Source organism: Argiope bruennichi, chromosome 11, assembly GCF_947563725.1.
Source record: "Argiope bruennichi chromosome 11, qqArgBrue1.1, whole genome shotgun sequence".
Taxonomy (NCBI): domain Eukaryota; kingdom Metazoa; phylum Arthropoda; class Arachnida; order Araneae; family Araneidae; genus Argiope; species Argiope bruennichi.
In genome coordinates this window covers 93295112-93317945 of record NC_079161.1, presented here as the reverse complement: position 1 = coordinate 93317945, position 22834 = coordinate 93295112, and the positions used below count along the sequence as shown (strand labels likewise).

General features: G+C 27.5%; 1 protein-coding gene across 3 annotated transcripts in view; it reads right to left on the bottom strand.

Moving 5' to 3' along the window:
• The window catches only part of LOC129956878 (uncharacterized), a 50681-nt gene that overhangs the window by 10865 nt on the left and 16982 nt on the right, over positions 1–22834 (bottom strand). The window contains exons 1-2 of one of the 3 annotated variants that reach the window (XM_056068856.1): positions 13693–13809; positions 11823–11907 (exon numbers count right to left, since the gene is read on the bottom strand). The gene's annotated coding sequence lies outside the window, so the exon portion shown is untranslated. Of the gene's footprint in view, positions 1–11822; positions 11908–13225; positions 13503–13692; positions 13810–22834 lie in introns of those variants that run through there. The other 2 variants (XM_056068859.1, XM_056068857.1) reach the window with 2 other exon arrangements.

Below are 22834 nucleotides of genomic sequence, written 5' to 3'. Positions count from 1 at the left end.
AATACAAGATTTGAAACTAAACATTTTAGTAAATTAATAAGAGAATTGCTTATGAAAATCGTTTTCACCAATCACAGCCAATAAGGAAGGAATGAAGCACATAACTGTCAGTTGTTTATTTATTTTGAAAAAAGATATAAAAAAAATGAACTCGAAGGAAAGCATGTATTAAAGAACACGATGAAATGAATTGCTATTTAAGAAATAAGAAAAGAATGGGGAAAAAATGAAATTGTCATTGAACCAGAAAAACAAAATTGAAGAATTTATTGAAATATTTAACATTAAAGGAAACAAATAACTCATATTGCTATGAATCCGGAATTATCAAAAAAATATTATCTACAATTAAATAACAGTCAATACAGAAAAGCAGTGCAGACATTATTAAATATAGAAACAGTTTCAAGGCTTGACTCATCGTGCCTGTAAACATCCTATGCAGAAAGAATTTAAAAAAAAAAAAAATCAAACACAGCAAAAATTTATTATGTATCAGTAGAAAAAATTAACTCTACGAACACATCCTCTGACTCTTAAAGATTTACATGGGCCATCTTTGTATCGTCTCCCAAAACAAACTTTCCCAATTCTGTTTTTAAATATGAATGGAAATTAACTCTCCCTGGTTGTTGTAGATTTGGCCCTTTTTCAACCAGGTCATTCAGAGGCGGTGGCAGAGATTTGCCAACGAGGAGTGGGCGGAGCAAGACCAATCCGACAGGGGGATAAGCGAAATTTCTCTAATTTGGCTTCAAAATAACTCATAGGAATTAATTTACAATTACATTTAATTGAAGAAAATAAGTATTATTTAGCTTCTTTTTTTATTCAGATGCTGGTCCTTTCTTTGATTGTTTAAAATTTACAAAGATATTTATAAAAAAAATGTTCTTTCTTTTACTGACCATCAAAAAACATTTGAGTGTACTTTTTAGTGAGGTTCTTGAGATTGAATTTTGGAAAAAATATGGTTATATTTCATTCTAGATTGTAGTATTTAGATGAAAACACAGATTGCACCTGAATGACGTATCATGCTAAACGAACATATGAATGCTCTTATCATTTTATATCAGAAACTATATAAAATGATGAAACTAAATTTAAAAAGTTATATAAACTTTTTGGAAATCCAGAATAAATATAAAAATATTCGATGCTTTCCCCGAAAATCGATTTGTGTGTGTGTGTGTGTGTGTGCATGCGTGCGTGTGTGTGGTCACCTACCTAAAATAATTTTTAAATAAGGATTAAAACAACGAGCAGGAAGTAAGACACATTACAAATCCGTACGATGTATTTCGTATAAGTGCGCGTCTCAACAAAAATTTACTATAGTTCGGACTATAGTAATATATTTTATAATATATATAAAAGATATTACTATTCGGATTATAGTAATATATTTGCATATATTTTGTTCTACAGTAAATTTACTATAGAACAAAATTGAATACGGAATAGATATAATGATGTTGTTTCTTAAGAATATTTTGTAAATATATTCTATACATTCTATCTATATACAAACTTAATATTTTTATGTAGGATAAGAAAAATGTTCTCGTAAAAAATGAACTACTTAAACATTAGATTTCCCATGTATTCATTTTTCAATGCATATTTAGGCTTTAAAAAAATCCAATGCGTTTTATTAAAAAAAATTAGATCTTGAATATGAACTCCCCATCTTTCTTTTGGGGCATGTGTTCTTATGGTCAAGTACTTTTTTCCCTTGAACCTACTACAAGCTAATATTTCTCATAAAAAGTGAGTTTTATCCTATCAGTTACATGCATTGGTGCTTCATATACAACGAGTAAGACTCAAGCATTGAATTATTAAATTTTTAATCTGCAATTAAGTGAAAGCATTAAGTAATTTAAAATGGAAATATCACTTGAAAACCCATCATTATCTCATATGCCCTTGTACTATTCTAAGGATTAAAATAATAATAATTGCCTCAAATAAGATCTGCCATCTAATTAGGAAGTTAAGTAAATTCATATGTAAAGGGGTGAATATGTTATATATGGATATTCTATGAAATACTATTTTAATCATTCTTTTATCAAGACATCTTTATTCAAAGTCTATTAAAAATTTAGAAGCATCTGTAATTATATAGTTTTTGCAGCGAAGAATAATGCAAATAAAAAAATTAAAAATAAAAAAAGATATGTTCCATGATTACATTTACAATACTGAAGGCAGAATCTAAAGAATTTAGAGAGTAATTTATTTAACAAATTTAATGCATATTTGAATAAATTCTTTTGGTGTAACTAAAAAGCTACCACATCATATATATTTTTTTATTTATTTTGTCATCAATTGCAGTCAGTAATATTTCTTTAACATAATAACTGATACTTGATAAATTATATTGAAAAAACAGATATTTTACTATTAAACTAATTTAATTTACAATTATACAATTTAAAAAATGAAGGAATTGCAAGATTAAATTATGCTGGTGTGCAAAATTAAGGAATTTATTCATTATATTAAAAAGAAAATTTAGTTTCTAATAAGATATTATTCATAAAATTTTAAAAAATTAAAACAGTCTCAGCAAAATGAGAGGAAATTAAAGGCTTTCAAAGGCAATATGTGCCCCTAATTGGTAATAATGGTTTATAACAAACATATGGTTCTTAGCTTAAAGTTAAGTACTTATGGTTAATTTATGTGTTAAAATGAATAAACTATAATAAAACTCTTATTACATAAATTAATTTTTGCATGAAAAGCAAAGAGTAGAGACTTTAAATCTTTCAGAATAATGGGAAAAGAAATAACAGCATAACTAGAAATTGTAGAAATTTCAAAATTTTTCAGTACGAGCATCAAATGTGTTTTTAAAAAAAGTCATTTTTTAAATATCTGGGAAATAAAGCATATAATCAGAAACTAAGTTCATGAAAACTGAATTTCGAATATTGGAATATATATTTATGATTAATATGAATGTGACATGCATCTCAAGGCAACATAATGGATGGAAAATACTTATAATAAAACTAAATTTCCCAGTTTCTCTTATTCACTGTGTCAATAGAAGACATGGAAAAATGGTGATGCCAAACTAGAAGTAAATCAGCCAGAAATATAACATTACTTTGATTCTTTGAAACCTCTTTTAATCTGAAAGGATCAACAGTATTCTGAATAATTGATCTCTTGGAATTTGTACTTACGCTTTTAAAAGGAGAAAGCCAAAAATGATTATCATTAAAAATAAAAGGATTTATCATGGAAATTATAAAAAACAAAAATACTATACTACGAGTGAAGTTAGCATATATATGATAACAAATAGCAATCAGATATTTTTACTACACATACAAATTCTGAAATTTACTTATTTAAATTATGTAAAGCAGCTGACATACAAGCTACAACAAGCGTTCACTACGAAAGACCTTTTAGCTTTCATATCTCAGAACTTTAGTGACAAACACAAACATACACACACACACACACACACACACACACAAAAACTCATTTCAACTTAATCATCAACAATTTCACATTGTTAAAAGTAAGGAGGAGGGATTTGTAACATTTCAAAATGTTCCTGGATTAATGTACACTTTTTAAATAAGAAAAAATTATTTTTACTAAATTATAATGTAGTGAAATTTTATTCATATCATGGATAAATTAATAATATGTTAATTTTAATTCATCCTTAAGTTTTTGTGTAACTACATACCTTTATATTTCATAAGTGCATTTTAAATTTGTTACAGTGCTAGATATACTATTAAATGCAATTAACTGTAAATTTTAATGGATATATTTAATGTGAACACGAAATAATTATGCACATTATTATAGGCATTAACTTAATTACAAAGACTTTTGAATTATTTTATATGTGTTAACAAATTCATTTCCATAATTTAATAGTTTAAAATTTAATTAAATATGAAAAGATTCCAAACAATGCCTAAGAGCAAGAAAGTATATATGTAGGAAAAACTATGATGCCAAACTAGAAGTAAATAAGCCAGAAAGCTTTTTCTGGCTTATTTACTTCTTTCAGCAGTGTACTCTTTCAATATTAGTAATAATATCATTTTTTACGGCTTATGAGAATTTATATGTTCTTAAACCATCAACAAATGAGCTGGGTCTTTTTGCCATCCTTTCCCCTCCCCTTCTGTTTAGAAATTCTAGGAATTTATATAAGTTTATTCATGTTACATGATAACCATCATGGGGGAGCTAGAAGTAGAAGATTAGAACAATAGAAATTAAAAACAACAACAATATATCTCATTTTTTTACAAGATGATTGTTATCAAACTGACCCTGCGTGTGCTAGCATTCCAGATTCAAGGAAGGTTATGAGTATATCAGTTATAAACATATATTCAGAGATCTCACAAGTTTTCCTACTTATAGAACGAATGATGATAGCTCAGATTCGTCACAGATCCATGAAATTATAGAAGACACCTATGATACAGAACCGAAATGAAACGCAGATTCTGAACACACCAGAAAATCTGATGGAATCCTTTCTTCCCCATAAAAAATGTAACAAATCAATATATTAAATGCATTCCTGTATAATATGAATAAATTATCTTGAAATTTATGTTAATAATTGATTTTATTCTGATTGAGCAAGAATAAAAGTATTTTTTGAGTATGTTTATAAGATGAAAGACAAAATATATGAATTTTCAAAGTGGTATATTTAACCTTCTTCTTAAAAAATTTCAAATATAAACTATTTGTAAAATGCAGATTCTCTTATTTTTCCAATATTTTTATACAGGAAAAAATAAAGTTAAAATAATTAAAAATAATAAGTTTTATATGAATGGAATGAGGAAAATGGAAATGATTACAATGTTGTATTGGAAAAAGAGACTAAGTTCAATTTTGGGTTTTCTCATTAAAAATTGTATTGATATCTTAGATAAGAACATATTTAAATGGAAAAATATTTATATATTCTGATCATATTTCATTTTTATATAAATAATCAATAAGATAATCAGCAAGTACTTCAAAATTTGGGGTCAAAATGACCACATGCATGTTCCAATGTTCAAAAAGTAGGTGTTTCTGCTAAAGGGTTAAAGTATGATATAAATAGAAATCATTTGTATTTGTATTTCATCAATGCATTAAAAGTTACATACTAACAACTATTTGATATTTTTTATGAAACCTGATTTGAGTTATTAAAACAGGAATGAAGAAAATTCTTGTGCACATTTAACATCAAACATTTTTTGAAATATTCTTATGATACATTTTATGATCAAGGAACGTCCATATATAACGACCATTGCAAAGTCATTTGTAATGCTTAAATCATATTAATTCCGAAATACTTTACATATTATTATATAACTACTCAATTTCAATCTTTGGAACCCCTCTTGTTAAAAAAATCAGAACAAGCACAAAAGCCGCAATACTAAAAATTCTTGTAAAAGCTGCATTACAAAAGTCAAAAAAAAAAAAAAAAGGCGTATTTCGTTATTTGCTCTGGAACTTTTATATAGGTACACCACTGAGTACAAGTCTGTAGACAGAACTGAAACGAAACGCAGATTCTGAACACACCAGAAAATCTGATGGAATCCTTTCCAGCCCATAAAAAATGTAACCAATCAATATATAAAATGCATTCCTGTATAATATGAATAAATTATCTTGAAATTTATGTTAATAATTGATTTTATTCTGATTGGGAAATAATAAAAGTATTTTTTGAATATGTTTATAAAAATGAAAGACGAAAGATATGAATTTCCAAAAAGGTATGTTTAACCATCTTTTGCTAAAAAAATTTCAAATATAAGCTATTTGTAAACAGATTTTTCTTATTTCTCCAATATTTTTATACAGGAAAAAAAGTACTTATATTAAAAATAATAAGTTTTATATGAATGGAATGAGGAAAATGGAAATGATTACAACAGTGTATGGCAAAAAGTGACTAATTTCAATTTTGGATTTTCTCATTAAAAGTTGTATTGATATCTTAGATAAGAACATATTTCTTTAGAAAAACATTTATATATTCTGATCAAATTTTATTTTAATACAAATAACCAATAAGATAATCAGCAAGTGCTTGAAAATTTGGGGTCAAAATGACCATGTGGATGTGCTAATGTCCAAAAAGTAGGTGTTTCTGCTGATGGGTTAATGTATGATATAAATAGAAATCGTTTGTATTTGTATCATCAATGCATTAAAAGTTACATACTAACAACTATTTGATTTTTTTATTAAACCTGATTTGCATTATTAAAACAGGAATGAAGAAAATTCTTGTGCACATTTAATATCAAACAACAAACATTTTTTGAAATATTCTTATGATACATTTCATGATTAAGGAACGTCCATATATAACGATCATTGAAAAGTCATTTGTAATGCTTAAATAGTATTAATTCCAAAATACTTTATATATTATTGCTCCAGTTTAACTACACTCTCAATCTTTGCAACCCCTGGTCTTAAAAAAATCAGAACAAGCATAAAAGCCGCAATACTAAGGTGAAAAAGAAAAAAGGGGCGTATTTCATTATTTGCTCTAGACCTTTTATATAGGTACACCACTGAAGACAAGTCTACAAACCTGCCTATTCTGCCTTAAGCATATTTAATTTAATAACATTAATAAATGTTGAATTATAATTATTTTTTTTAATTTCAATTTATGCAAGGTTATCTATAAAAATGTTCACTTCGTATCGATTCCAATACCCAGTAAAATATTGCATTGGATTGGATCTTTGGATTTTTATTGTGCAACCCAGTAAAATATAAATTCAAATGATGACAACTCAGCCCGGAAAATGCAATTATAGAGAGCTAATTTGAAACAAAGAATTTGGATTAATTTCTTTTGAAAATAATATTAGGGTTCCAATTTTGCTATATGATTGCTGCGGGTTTTCATGAAAAAAAGTTTGCCAAAAAAAAAAAAACACAAATCAATCCATGGACTAAGTTGGGGAGACTTGACAAATCAGAGGTTTTTTTGAAGGGCAAACTGCTCAAATATGAAAATGGACATAAATATACTTGGAATGTGGAAAAGTAAATTTCAAAGCTTTTTTTCTTTTTTTATTTGAAAATGCATTCTGGCTTTGACCTTTCATAACTTCAAAAATACTGCATTTAAAGAATGATTCTTGCACTACTAAAAAAATTCAAAGAATTATCTTTTCTAAAATTTCATTCCTATACCCAATTCATTTTTAAAAACTATTTCAAATAGTTTTTTATAAATGATCTTTTTATTTTTCTAATAAAATTCAAATAATTTCGACAATTACAAAAATATATTCCATGCTAGCCAGAGTTTGAAGATGGGATCTTTCTCTGCATATTGGGATTTCTTTTCATTACATTATTTTAATAGGATTATTTTCCTTATAATTTTTGAATAATTAAACATATAATTAAAATTCAAAATTAATTGATGTTAATGTATTTTTTATAGTTTTTTTAAATAATATTATTGGGGTTGTTTTTCTTCTGCAATATATTTGACATTATAAAAATACATTATCACTCTTTAAACTTGGAGATCAGCATTTCTTTCAGTCACCATATTGAATCAGTAAAATAAAATTCTTCACCGATTACAAAGATAATTAAAGGCATTCAATATTACAAAAAATATTTTAAATAATTTCATTAATTATCCTTTATATATCAAGAATATGTTTTGATTCAACAAGCTATTAACTAGTTTATTTGAAGTTTAATAATTTCCTATTTCAGTCTGAAATTCAAATTTTATATAGGATGAAGAAAACAATTGGCAAAAGCATAGCACTATAAAAGGAACAGAAATAAAACTTCTAAAATAGCATATGCCGCAAGCCTATTAAATTTGATAATTCTATGCTGAGATTGGATCATAAAAATCATGCACTAAATTAGATGAAATTTTCTGCAAGAATTATTCACAAGAAGACAGTAGAACAGTAGAAAAAAATATGAGTATACGAAAATAAATATTCATAGAAGTAAGTCATTTTTTTTTAGTGAATTATATCACACTCACATGCTGAATTCAAAGTCATGAAAAAAGGAAATATTACAAAAAATAAATAAATAAATAAGAAGTATTTAGTAAGTAAATTTATTGAATCTAAAATATAAAAATCTTATTTTATAAGATAGAAATAGCAAAAATAAATAAATAAATAAAAAATTCAGCTATAATTTAATAATCTTATTCATGTGTATTCTATTATTTTATATTATTATAATAACATTGGATACAAATCTAATAAACTTGAATATGAATCTAGTAATATTGAGCACAAGTCAAGGATGTATACATTAAACTAGACACTAAATTTCTGGCCTAGGCATATTAAAGTGCAAGGTATAGGTTCAAAGAAAGCCTTGAAATAGTCAATGTAAAGCTAAATTTCTGACACCACTTATCACCAAATACTAGTAATAACACAGTATAAATAGTAGCCCAATGTCGGCATCAAATTTTAATGTAGCGATGCCAAATTAACAAAACAAAAATAATTATAATAATAATAATATATCTGTACTATTATTATTTTCATCAAGTAACTTATAGTAAACCTGTCTGTCAAGATGTAAAAAACAAAACTTCATCAAATCATGAAACACATACTTTTTCCATATAGTAATATCAAATACAAAATCAACTTCTTTTCCAAAAAATTGGCTTAAAAAAAAATCTTTTCTTACTTATACCAATTTAATTTTAATTTCAAGTTCTTTAAAAGGACTAATTTTAATTTCAAACAAAAAATTAAAACTTATTAATCAGCCCATAAGCATAGCAGGTGTTTTACAATTCAATTCTGCAAATACACAGCACTCAAAGACAATCATTCAAAAGCTAATGCTCCCAAATCAGGAATCAATTGTAAATTTAGTTTAAAATCATTCATAGTGACTTGATAAAATGATTATTTAAGACTGAAAGTTTGATTTTTTTAACATAGAAATCACATTTCAGACATAAAAAAAGTAGTGCAAAAAAAAAAATGCTCTTTTTTTTCCTATTTAGTTGAAACTGACTAAAACATAAAAGAAATTATATAAAATTGAGAAATCCTCCAAATTTTTAAAAATCTATTGACAAAAAATAGTAGATAATACTTGAAATACTTGTGCACAAAAGAAAAAGGCGTACAAAATACAACCAAAGCTGATTTATACATATAATTTTGATATGGGTGAAGAAGATCAATAGAATGAAATGTGCTGTGCCTATCGCGATTAGGAATAGAAACAACATCACGATAAGAAATAGAAAATATTTGCAAATGCTCTAAAAACTAATAGGTAAATTTGATGTTTCTAAAATATGAAATTCTTATATTTTATTAGATTAAAGTAGAAGAAAAAATTCAGCTATAATTTAATAATCTTATTCATGTGTATTGTATTATTTTATATTACTATAATAACATTGGATATCAATCTAATAAACTTTAATATGAATCTAGTAATACTGGGTACAAGGCGAGGATGTATACATTAAACTAGACACAAAATTTCTGGCCTACGCATATTAATGTGCAAAGTATAGGTTCAAAGAAAGCCTTGAACCAGCCAATGCAAAGCTAAAATATGTATATAGTATAAATAGTAGCAAAATGTTGGCATCAAACTTTAATGTAGTGATGATGTAGCCAAATTAACAAATAATAATAATAATAATACATCTGTAGTATTATTATTTTCATCAAGTAACTTATAGTGAACCTGTATGTCAAGATGTAAAAAACAAAACTTCATCAAATCATGAAACATATTTTTTCCATATAGTAATATCAAATACAAAATCAACTTCTTTTACAAACAATTAGCTTCAAAATAGTACTATAAAATGATCAATATACAAAAATAAAATTCTATTCATACTTGTACCAATTTCATTTCAATTTCAAGTTCTTTAAAAGGACTAATTTTAAATTCAAACAAAAAATTGAATTTTATTAATCCCCCCATAAGCATAGCAGGTGTTTTACAAATCAATTCTGTAAATACACAGCACTCAAAGATAATCATTCAAAGACTAATGCTCCCAAATAAGAAATCAATCATAAATTTAATTCAAAATCATTTATAGCGATTTCATAAAACGATTATTTATGCCTGAAAGTTTGGTTTTTTAAACATAGAAATCACATTTCAGATATAAAAAAAGTAATACAAAAAAAAAATATTTTTTTTTCTTTAGTTGAAACTAAAAAAAAATATTAAAAAAATTATATAAAATTGAGAAATCCTCCAAATTTTTAAAAATCTATAGACAAAAAATAGTAGAAAATACTTGAAATTCTCGTGTACAAAAAAGTAAAAGGTGTGCAAAATATAACCAAAGATGATTTATTGCGATGTATAATTTGATATGGATGAAGGTGACCAATCGAATAAAATGTGCAGGGCCTATCTCGATAACATCACAATAAGGAATACAAGTTATTTGCAAACGCTAGTATCAATTTATAAATTGGATTGCTGGATCAAATTGCAAATAGCAACAAAGGACTGCAAGTAAATATTTATGCATTACTGCAAAAGAATGATTATTTAAATTCACCATTCCAAGACAATGTATAGAATGTAGAGTAAAATAACTATAATAATAATATAAAAAAAATGTTGCAATCACAAAGTCTTTTATGCTGCCCTCCACATAACTTTTCTCATTTTTTTATGTAACTTTTGATCAAAATTGCATTAAACTTTTATATCTAACATCATAAACTCAGCTATATATGGCCAAAGTTTCTGATTTGGAATGTTATTACAATGATATATAAAAAAATTTTCTTCATATATTATTGAATGATACATTTAAACTAAAGCATCTGAAAGAAAAAAATAAAAATAAATAAATAAAAATAAACCTAAATGTGTATTTAGCCTATAAAATATTAAAATCATACTTATATTTTTGTCTCAATAATTTCATTACAAATTCAAACAGGAACTTTTTCATTCCATAACAATATTTAAAAAAAATATTTTTAAAAAAAAGAATTTAGAAATAAACTATGCATATTTGATTTAACAACTGACAACTTATATAAATAAAATAAAAACTTTATTTCATTTGTTATGAATAAATTCAATAAGTTTATTCAAAAAAATTAAAATGATAAGAAAGCTAATTACTTAAGTATTGATATCAAATAATTATGCAATAAAATGTCTGATTAATAAATGCAATTTTACCATGCCCATTGTTCTTAAAACAAATATAATTATATCTATGACAATAAAATATTGAAAATTGTTTCATTGTTTTCAGTTTAGCTTAAAGGAATAAAGGTATTTGCACAATTAACAGCAACAAATCAGAGACCATCACATTAATTAAATTAAATTTTAAAAAATCCCCCAAACTGAAAGGGAAATTAGTAACAAATATAAATATTTGTAACAAATATATAATATAATTTATATAATTACATTTAAAATTATTATAATTTCCAAATTCTTAATTTAGTATAGAGGATGGGAAAGTCTTTTCTGCTTGAAAGGATATAAAATTCAGATGAAAAATTAGAAAACCTTCACAAAAAAATGAACAGGTGCTTCACTTTCTCATTGAAATTTTGAAACATGGATATGCAAGATGCTTTTCTAACAACATTTTAAATACTTTTATTATTTTTATTTTAAATATTAATAGTTAAATATTCAAAGCAGATTCTGATAATATCACTAAATTAATATCTGGAAATTTTCTATAAGGATTCAAAGTTATATCTGAATATGAAAAAGAAAAAGGAATGGGTGAAAAACAAACTTACATGCTATTAGCAAGCTCATAAAAATTCCTTCCAATCACATCTTACTTCAATTACTTTCATACACATTTTTCTGATTTCATTTTTGCTAGAAAACAAACAAACAAAGAAGATTTATTCAGTGTAAACTAGTAAAACCAACTTGTTCAAAGTAAAGTGCATTTTAATCATATTAGTTAATTTATTACTGAAAAGCTTTGGAAAATTTAATCACATCACATATATTAAAACAAAGATACATCAAAAACTTCTATACATTGGGAATTTTCCAGAAACCTTGGATTTTCATAAGAAAAAATATATCCAGTATATCAAATGTAATTTCTCTAATAAAATTTATATACACATAATGCACTCAATAATGTATATCTAATAAAGTAGAGGATGTAGAAATGTAAAGTTTAGAAGAAATGTGCTTCCCCAATTCTTACTAAATCAGAAATTTTTGAAAAACTGAATAGTTGCTAAAAACAGTAATTATTGTTTTCTAGTAAGTCATATATTTCTCTTAGTTCATGTACCACTTCTATTTGAAGTGATCTTCTTTCACCATCTTCTATTTGAAGTGAGATTTTTTTTAAAAATCCAGTTAAGCTTTAGAATTTTATAGAAAACTAGCCCACGAAATAAAAATAAATGATGAAATAGTTCAACTTAATTAATAATGTTAGAAGAAAATTGAAATGAATGCTCAAAAACAAATAAAAATTAAGTTTCTTTCTTTTTTTTGTTACAAAATATTTTTAACTCACTGTAAGTAAATCGATACCTATATGAGCAATTATTCAAATAAGCTATTTGGATAACCTCTTTTTTTAATCCTGAGAAAAAAAAATGCAAATTGTTATTAATCGGAAAATGCTGAAAAATCATCAGTATGCATTTTTGAAAATCAAAATTTAATGTACTGTATTTTTACCTAGAACCATATACATCATTTTTTCCCTTATTTTTCAAAAAGTTAAAGAAAAATACTGAAACAAAGCTAGATAAAAGGTTATGTTTTAGTTAACTAAGCCAGTATTTGCCATTCCCAATACTGGATTATCAAGTAAACAAATGACAGTGAGCACTTCAATTTACTTTCTTTCATTTAATTCACAAGGGCACTGTATTCAAATATAATCAAATTAAAATACTGTATCATTTAAATATTAGAAAATCATTCAAGGGATTTTCTTTCCCACATATTTAAATTCATTGCAGATTGATGTGATTGGTCCTTTTGTTATTTGGCTATAAATTCACAAATCAATAATTCTGGCAAAATTTTAATTATATTATTTTTAAAAACTTTTAACTACGTTTAATTCAATTTTAACTTTTGAAGTATAAACTTAAATTTGTTACAAGCTTGTTTAAAATTTTTCATTTTAATAAAAAATATTCAGAAACCATCCTCGTACTTATTAAATAACAGTGAAGGATTAGCGATAATTTCGTTGGCGAAAATGACACTTTTTTTTCGTATATTTTCTCTCAACAGCATAAACAAATACTTATTTTCTTCTTGAAAGTAAGAAGCTCACTCATCGGTTGGCGCGTTTTGGTACTACATTTGGCTCTTCCACTGTTAGTAATAACCCGTTTTGTTGAAAGTGTGGAAGTCAATTAAAACTTTTGCTTTTTCCAATTATTAAAATATTTTAAATGTTTCACACACTGCCAATTTGTCATTTTTAAAATCAAACAGTTATAGAAAAATTGGGGAAACGGATACAAAATTAATCCTAATTGTTTAACAACAATGCTAATAACAAATTTTGCATGAAAATACATCAATATATAAGAAATCCACAAAAAGAATTTATTAAACCAGTAAACAGCGTTAAAAAAATGTATGATCTCAAAATATTTTCAATACTGGGGATACCTCCGATTCTGTAAATGGCAGACAACTAGTTAACAAAAACAAACTCAGAGACAGTTCCAGTCATTTCTTTTGTGCGAATCTGTTAGGTATGAAGCGGTTCTTGTGCATCCGCCTTAGAGAATAGATCTTAATTTTTTGCTCTCGGATTCCAAACAATTAGTAAATTAATTACTTACATAATTGAAAATATATTTGATAAAAATAAATTATTCTATATTAATAATTATTTATATAATAATTTTTAATCATATCAATGATTTATAATATATTTTAAATATGTAGTAGGGGTCAGTTAGCGGTTTATTTTGTAGTGAAAGTTTATAAGCCCGTTAACAGCTACGCTACACGGGCAATTTCTTTTGTATTGTGGTCATGGTACTGGGCTGCGAACCACAAGTTTCCAGGTTCTATCCTCGCTCATACCAATCCGATACAATTTCTTAATATGTATTGAATAATTTTTTTTCGTATGACTGACTCACTGCGTCCAATTTCTATATAATCTACTTTTTGATAAAAATCAATATTTTCTTTTCCTTTTCAATTCAAATTGCGATATAAAAAGTTTTTAAAAAATTATTATACGTATAAAGTACTGTAAGAAGAACGAAAAAATTAGAGGAAACAGTATTGCATTTTTTAACTTATCTTTTTATCAAGTATTTTTATGAAAATAGAAATCCTATATAAAAATAATTCATCATTATCATCAACTTTATATTCTGCATATTGCTGAAGTTTTTATACCCATAAAAAAGAAGTATTAACTACAGAATTATTACAAAATTGCAGGCAAACAACAGTTTTGTGTGAGTGTGTGTGTGCGCGAGCGTGTGTGTGTGTGTGGTTATCCTTGATTCCAGAAATCGGAGCCCATAGTATTTATAACTTTTGTTTACTCGTTATAAAAAATGACATTTATTTGAAATTTAGAAGTGAAAAATATCTTGAAATATTTTTATTGTAACGTAATTATTACTTTACAAACCTAAGTATTTGTTTATGAATGGATTTGGACAATTCTCGTTCCATAGTACTGTAGCAGTTCAGTAAAATAGATCTTCTTAAATTGGTCAGGGCCACTTCAAAGTAGTACTGCTTATTTGTAAGTAGTTTCGCGTAATGCAAAGATGCAATACTAAGTTGGGATATACAGAAACCAATCTATAAGTATGAGCCGAGGACATGTTTTCCTCCACCTTGTGCAAATTTCTCAATGAAGTATTCTGCAAATGATCTTTGAATTTTCAGCAAGTGTTATTTTGTTACCTGTAGACTTGATTCTTCTCCTTTTTACTATTTTTTGCTTGTTTGTTCAAGCAAATAAAAAACAGCAAAGCTTGATATGCATCTGTCAATCTTTTTAGGAAGATAGTTTTCCTTTCTTCCTCACAGATATAATTCTGAATTTTTGAAATCCGACACATGGAGAAAACCTTTCTCTTTCAATTGCTGTACCCTGTTTCACTATTTACTGAACTTTGTAAACTTTTGGGGATTAAGAAGACTCGAACGAAAGGGTTGCATTCCAAGTCCGATGGATTGGTCGAAAGGTATAATCGAACAATTTTTAATAATCTGTCTCTATTTGTTTCGAAAAATCAGACTGATTGGGATGTACATCTGCCACTCTTTCTCTTGGCCTACAGGAGCGCAGAACATGAGGCGACCAGACTGATCCCAATAGAAATGCTTTTTGGTCGAACGCTGTGATTGCCCTATGATATTCTCTTTGGACGATCGAGTGAAACTCCTTCCTCGCCGAATGAGTGCATGAAAAATTTAGAAGCGCGTTTGGAAAGCATACATGCTTTTGCCAGAGAGTGAATTAAACTGGCCAGCAAACGAATGAAAACTCGTCACGACTCCAGAGCGACCAACCACCAATTTAAGGAGGGTAATCTAGTCTGGATATATAATCCAAAGCGGCGGAGAGGTCCGAGTCCGAAGTTACAACAGAACTGGGAAGAACCTTATACTATTGTCATGAGATTAAACAATGTCGTTTACAGGGTACGGAGGTCGTCGAATACCAAGCCAAAAGTCATCCACATTAATCGGCTGGCTCCGTACCAGGCCACTGATCATAGTTCTATGTAATGAGACTGCCCCGGTTGTGGAGTCTTTGAAGGAGGGAGCAGTATTACAAAGTGGTAAAATGTATCCCTGACATGCCAGTCTTGGCGAGAAATTTGGCGACATTGGTGACAAAAGTTGGCAATCTTGGCGCCGAAAGGAATTTTCTAGAAGAATCCAGAACATTATATCAATATTATATCCCATTATAACAGGCCTAGTCTGAACATTATATCAACCGAGACCAGTTTTTCGTTGAAGCTTGGAGAAAGTTCTGAAAATTTCCCAAGATTGCATCATCTCCTGAAGTGACATCACTTCCTGTGGAGCATGCACTCATGACCAAGGAGGAATGGGAGTATTAGACAGAAAGCAAACTGCAGAGCTAGTGATTAAATGTGCTGTGCTATTCCGATTGATTGGCGATATTTGTTCATAGTGATATTTCTGTTGCTTTGTGCTTCTTCAGAGTTTTCCTGTTAAACTTCGTGAAAATAAAGAGCTTTATTTTTGTAAGATCCTGCTAATTGGATTGCCTCCAATACAACCACAAGGAAAATTTTGTAACAGTATCCTTTTCTAGCTGCCAAGTAGAGCAAGAAATCTTTTCTGTATAACTTTCAAGAAAACCTTTACTGCGCTGCCATCTGGGGTTAGGAAGGGGAACTAATCCTGAACAAAGTGACACCACAAATCTCAACACAGAAGCAAGCAAGGTAAATATGTTATTTATCCCAATGGAAAGATTATAAGCAATTTACTACGATACGAAGAATTCATTTTTTAATTTTTTTTTTTTTTTTTTTTTTTTTTTTTGAATTAGACGTATAAATTATCAGCTGAAAACCCGCCGCTGCAAGGAATTAATATACATTTATGCATATTTTAAATGTAACATCTAATTTTGAAAAAAATTAAAATACATACAATCATTTTATTACTTCGTACCACACGACTGACTGCTCTTGGTCAGTTAGGGTTGCTGGAAGACGAAGATTATAACATTTTTATCCTTTCTTTAAGCTTTTTAGACATTATTATATTAACTACTTTAATTCAATAATAAAATTCCAAAAGATAATAAATAGAAAATTAAAAAAAATAGTAGCAGAGTAGGTCATGTGTCTTACACTTACGCATTTTAAAATCGTCTGCGTTAAATTTCCACAAAATTTACAATTGAAGAAAAAATTGCACGGAAATGAATTTAATATTATTGAAAATTTAAAATTCTGAATTTTAACATATCAAAATATTTCTTTTAAGATAATCGTCACCGAAGTTACTTCTGGTAAGATGACTAATTTTCAGTTAAATATTAATTAATAAAGTAATATTTGTATTTTGAAAAATTAACAGCATTTTTTCCCCTTGCAATAAGGAATTAGTATGCGAAGATTGTCTAAAATCAGCCAAGACATTTAGAAGAAGTGAGACACAAATACATAGACACGACTTTCATTTATATAAATATTGCATTTTGTCAAATTGAGACACAGCAAAATGCTTTCTTATCAAAGTAACAGAATAGTATTATCAAATGGAAAATTATGCAAAATATAGATAGCAAACAGCACTGTATGCGTAACTAAGTTATTGAACATTATATTGCAAAGGATTAAGTGGAATTCATTCAGTTTATACAATATAGATACAAGATCATCAAATCCAAGTTGTGCGGAAAATCTAAGCGAGAGCAACCGTTACGTCACTGGAGAAGCGAACCAATAATATTGTCCGATTTTCTTCCGTACATTAATTAAGAGCAGGGAATGGCAATATGCTGCCCGGAAACCTTCAAGGTGTTACACCTTTCGGGTCATATTGGGGTAGACCAAGACAAAGGTGCTCCACAAATAGAAGTGGCTTCAAGTCTCTATCAAAACGCTTATAAAAATGTTATCCTATGTTATGCCAGTTGTAATAGAAGATTAACATTATAAAAACCATAACTAGGTTTTAATCATTTAGAATGCAATATTATCATCCAATCGCAAACAACACACGGTAATGTCAAACGTTATTACATAAATAAGTGTTGTCATATCAAAGATATATACATATATGTAACATTATTTTGTTTGCAGCAGAAGGCAGGTTTGAAGACATAGAAAATATGTTGTATTTTTAATTTCGTTTTATTCTCTCCATGAGACAGGCATGATTATTTACAAGAAGGCGCAGCGCAGCACAAAAGCAGAAGTAAAGAAAAGTTCAAACAGGGCCGAAACAAATGATCACTAGTCTTATATAACATAGGATTTCCGGCCACGTACCGATGGAATATATGTGTTGACCTTTGACAAGGGCAACGGAAGTATCACTTACATTTGATACGTAGTACTGATGGCGCATTATTTTTTACAAAGGAACTAATTAAACCGAAAGTGGAATTAGATCAGGAAATAAGGGAATATTTTACTGTGGGCTAAAATAAGATAAATTTTTGGAAATTAATTTGAATTAAATTAAGAGTTTAAAATATCATCATTATATATATATGTATATATTAAAGAATGGGGTTTTGGAATTGAAACAGTATTTTACACTGATCATAACCTGACCTAACTTATCTTAACGAAAAATGCTCCACAATCTCCAAGATTACAACGCTGGGCGTTTGCCCAACAATGTTTGAATTAAATATTGCCCAGGAGCGAATCTCGCTCATACAGATGCGCTCTCACGTTCAGAGTTATTTATTTAGTGAATTGTTGTAATGATATTTCACAAATGAACTTCGACAATATTAGCCGCTTTTGACGACCAGCTTGTTCGCTTAGATTATTGTCTTTTTAGGCTGTTAAACGATTCACACAGAATTCATGCTTATATTTTTGAAAAATTCACCTAGTTATTTGATGCGACTGAAAAACTTCAATTCAATTGAATCAGTTTCCTGCAAATTAAAAATTGTACATATTCAGAAATAAAAGCAAAATTGAAAATCTTACTATCGAGTTAATAAGTGGACACTTTTGACAGATGAATTTTAGAAGCATTGTATGAAATTGAATTAAAAAATACTATTAAAACTAAGGAAGGAATCATAAGGAAATCAAATTGACATAATTATATAGATGATTTTTTGAGTCTTAAGATAATACAAAGACTATCTTATTAGGTAATTGTTTCGGAAGAAAACGAGCACCAATTTCGATAGTTCACTCTTGGAGATTATCCATTTGGCGACAATGGGGTCAATTTATGTGACGTAAAAGTCATATGTCATGAGCTATCCGCGCATGGCATTTAAGTTTCATCCGCACCGCTTTCGTCGATTAGTCTGCCATTAACGTTCTCCGCCGAGTATGAAGCGGATTTTTTTGTTTACATTTGAAGTTATAATTTTTGAGTCATTTTCTTTTTTCTTATTATGTGTTAAAAGAGGAAATACTGGTGTGCTGATGGATGCTTTAATGCGAAACACAAGAGTGACTGTCATGATAAAATGTTTTCTTATTTTCCTTTCAACAATCCTGCCTAGGGTTGGTACTTTTGGTATAGATTTTTTCAAGCCTCCGAAGTCGGTGATATGCTGCGATCATTTTGAAGAATTCCTTCAGTGTGTGTTCATTTATTAAATCGTAAATGGAATTCCAGTAATCGCAAATGTTTCAGTAATTTTTTAGAAAAATTCTTCGAAAAAGAGAATTTGGTAAGCGATTTGCCAACAAAAACAATCAAACAAAATCGTGACAGCATTTCTAATTCACTTTATTCACATTTGATGAAATTTCTGATAATTTTGAATATGCTTATAAGGTTTTAAAATGTTAACATGAATATTACATTGCATTTTCTAAAATAATCTTATCTAAATTTAATTAATGAAAGTAAACAAACTCCTGCTGCAAAAATAACAACTGCTATAATGCTAAACTTAGGTGGAAGTGAATAAATTTCTTAAAGATTAATTTAATAAGTGAAATCTTTACCAACTACTGAAAATAGGAATTTTCTTATTGACTGTTATAATATATATATATGATGTATTTTATTAAACGTGCTCTTAATTCGATAAATTGAATGCTATATATAAGAAATATATATATATTTAAGTTTTGAAAACACATGCCATTTAATTAAGTATATAAATTAGTTAAGTATAAAAACCATTAATTAACGTCAAATAATTTTTGCATTTGATTTTTAGTTTTTGGCATTATAATAAAATGCATTTTGAGGTTTTACTTTTTTATTATGAACCTTAAAGTTTTCTTTATCTTTTAGTAATTCATGTTATTCAGTTATTGCTGGGTAATCATGTCTAATAACAAAAGAGCAAAATGGATGGCTCCAGAAAGCATTATTACTAGTTTTCTAATTACATTTGCAGATTTGTGATGGATTCAAAGTGAATTTATATCAAACAACTTTTCTATTGTTAAAAATGAAATGTCAATAGTTTATTATATTTAAACTGAAATTGACTGTTATCATAATATCATGTTATACTATTGTGCACCTCAGTGATTTCTGTTTTAATAAATACAAGTCTTTTCACTGAAAATCAATTTCCATATCAGCATTTATTATATAATTTTTATTCCCAACTTCATTGCTACATGCATGTTTCACTTTTTTTCTCTCTATTTTTTTAATATATCAATTTTGAATTATAAAATTCTATAAAAGCATAGAAGTGTTTCTTCTAACCCATCTTTATATCCTATTTAGGTTCTATATATATATATATATCATGACCTTATTCTTGTTTTTTTAAATTTACTGTATTGTATGTTTTATTTTATGATATTCATTCCATGTAATTTTTATCAATGTAACTTTAACATTAAAAAAAAATTTCATAAATGTTCTGCTTTAAAAGTATATTGTTCAACATAATGTTTTTATTCGTGTTAAAAAAAAACAACTGTTGTTTAGGATTTAGAATGTTTCTGTTGAATAAAATTGATTTCATCATTAACATTGACATTCTTGTCATACTGTGTTTATATTTTTTCTGTCTAGAAAAATAAATGTTGATAAATAGTTTTTTGAATTAGTGAGTACATTAAAACATCTATTTGATCACATTTTTTCAAATAATTATCATATATATTTTATATATATATTTTGTAATGTGTAAATAAAAAATATGAAACTGTAATTTTGTTTGTTTTCCTTTAATGATCTCTACAAATTAAAATGAAATAACTGATTCATAAGTTGCATAGATTTAGAAAAAAGAATCTATACCGTTTATATTTCATAATTTGAAATTGTAAACATAATTTATTCAATATATTCTAATTTGAATTTCATGCTCTTTCCTCTGAGCAAATGAAAACATCAAAGTCTCAATATTAATAAAAATCATTACATAAGAAAAAAAAATGTAATAATTTCATTAATAAGCTTTAAAATATTAACTTATCTAAGAGTAATAATTTATTTTTAAAAAGAACTATATTTATAAGATTCAACATTCAATAATATTTAAATAATATGTAATTTTTCAAAAGCACTGCCATAGTCATTTGTCAAAATGTATCCTTTGAATAAAAAAAGGGGGGAGGATATGGGAAAGGAAAGAATAAAGCAGCAGCAAACGAATTAAAAAACGACGTTAATTAATTATGCAAAAACAATAATTCCATTGAAAATACTAATTAAAATTTTAATATAAGAAATAAAATTGTATAACTACGAAAATTTGGAGAAAATAATTCAAAATAATATCTTTAAAAAAAAGCAGAAGTTTTTAATAATTGATCGGCTAGTTTTTAATACATTTATTAAACAACGGTTTATCAACGTTATCGGCAGACATCCCGACATGCGCAGAACGGTTTGTTTGGTACGTGACCGTGAATTGACCCCATTAAGCTTATTTTTGCTCTCGATTAAAATTTCAGATTGACCCGAATTTCTTGATTTCTTAAAAATATTTTCTGCCCTCCCCGTTGAATGGCAATATGTACACTGAAAGAGAATTAATAGATAATATTTTCGTAACGTGCCGTCATTGCGAACTAGCTGGTAGTCAAAAGCTGCTAATGAGGAATAAAAAAGCGATATTATTGTTTAACAATGGATTCTAAATCCTCCGCGCTTTTGCGCATGCGTCAGGATGGGTTTAATTTGCCAAAATACGGGTGAGAGGGGAAAATGAAAAAAAGCATTGTTTACATTTAACAATAAGATAAACTCGGATTACACGCGGATTCAATTAAAATAAAATAATACAGTCAGAAACGGCCAGATATTCGCATACATGTGTGTGTGTGTGGGGATTGAACAAAAAAGTAAAAGCGAAAATCAAGATCAAACATTGGCGAAGAATACCGGAAATGAGCTCATCATTTAGCGTCTTATCCCTTAATGAGATAGAATAGTCGAAAGGTGGTCGTCTCAGGATACTGAAACAAACAATATAAGACTATGAACACGGACAATAATGATTTTTTTGGAGGGGAGGGATGCGATTTGCATTTATCAAGTAAATTCTTCACAGAAAACAGAACCTCTGTAAGACTATTAAAATATTATGGCTTTCATATTTATTATAATCTGATGTTTAAATAAAGAGACTCAAAAATATCTAGAAGATGCAAATGAGATTCAAATAAAACAAATCACAATCAATATTTCCTGTGGAATAAAGATAGTTAAATTATATTAAAAATTAAAAACACATTTGAAAAGCTGTTTTAAAATTTGTGTCAGTGAAAGACGTAATGAGATAAACTGCGAGTCCCAAAGAATCAGCTAAAAAAATTCGAGATCGTGTAAACTAAAAAGGTTCAAAAATGAAGTGGACCTGTTTCGACACCAAAGGGAATTAACTCAGTTGCTTTCTAGACAGAGTATTACATTTCTAATATATATATATATATATATATATATATATATATATAAAGATTATTGGAAAAAAATCTCTCTCAGGTTTCAGGTTTTATCTCTTTTTAAAATTAGCGGGAGCCGCTACCACCACCACCACCACCGAAACGTTCTCGCATACACTCTAATAAATTTGTCATCCCAGAAAACGCCTGTATGCCATTGGCGTATAATTGTTAGGAAATATATTTCGGCGTAAATTTAGCATTTTTACTGAATC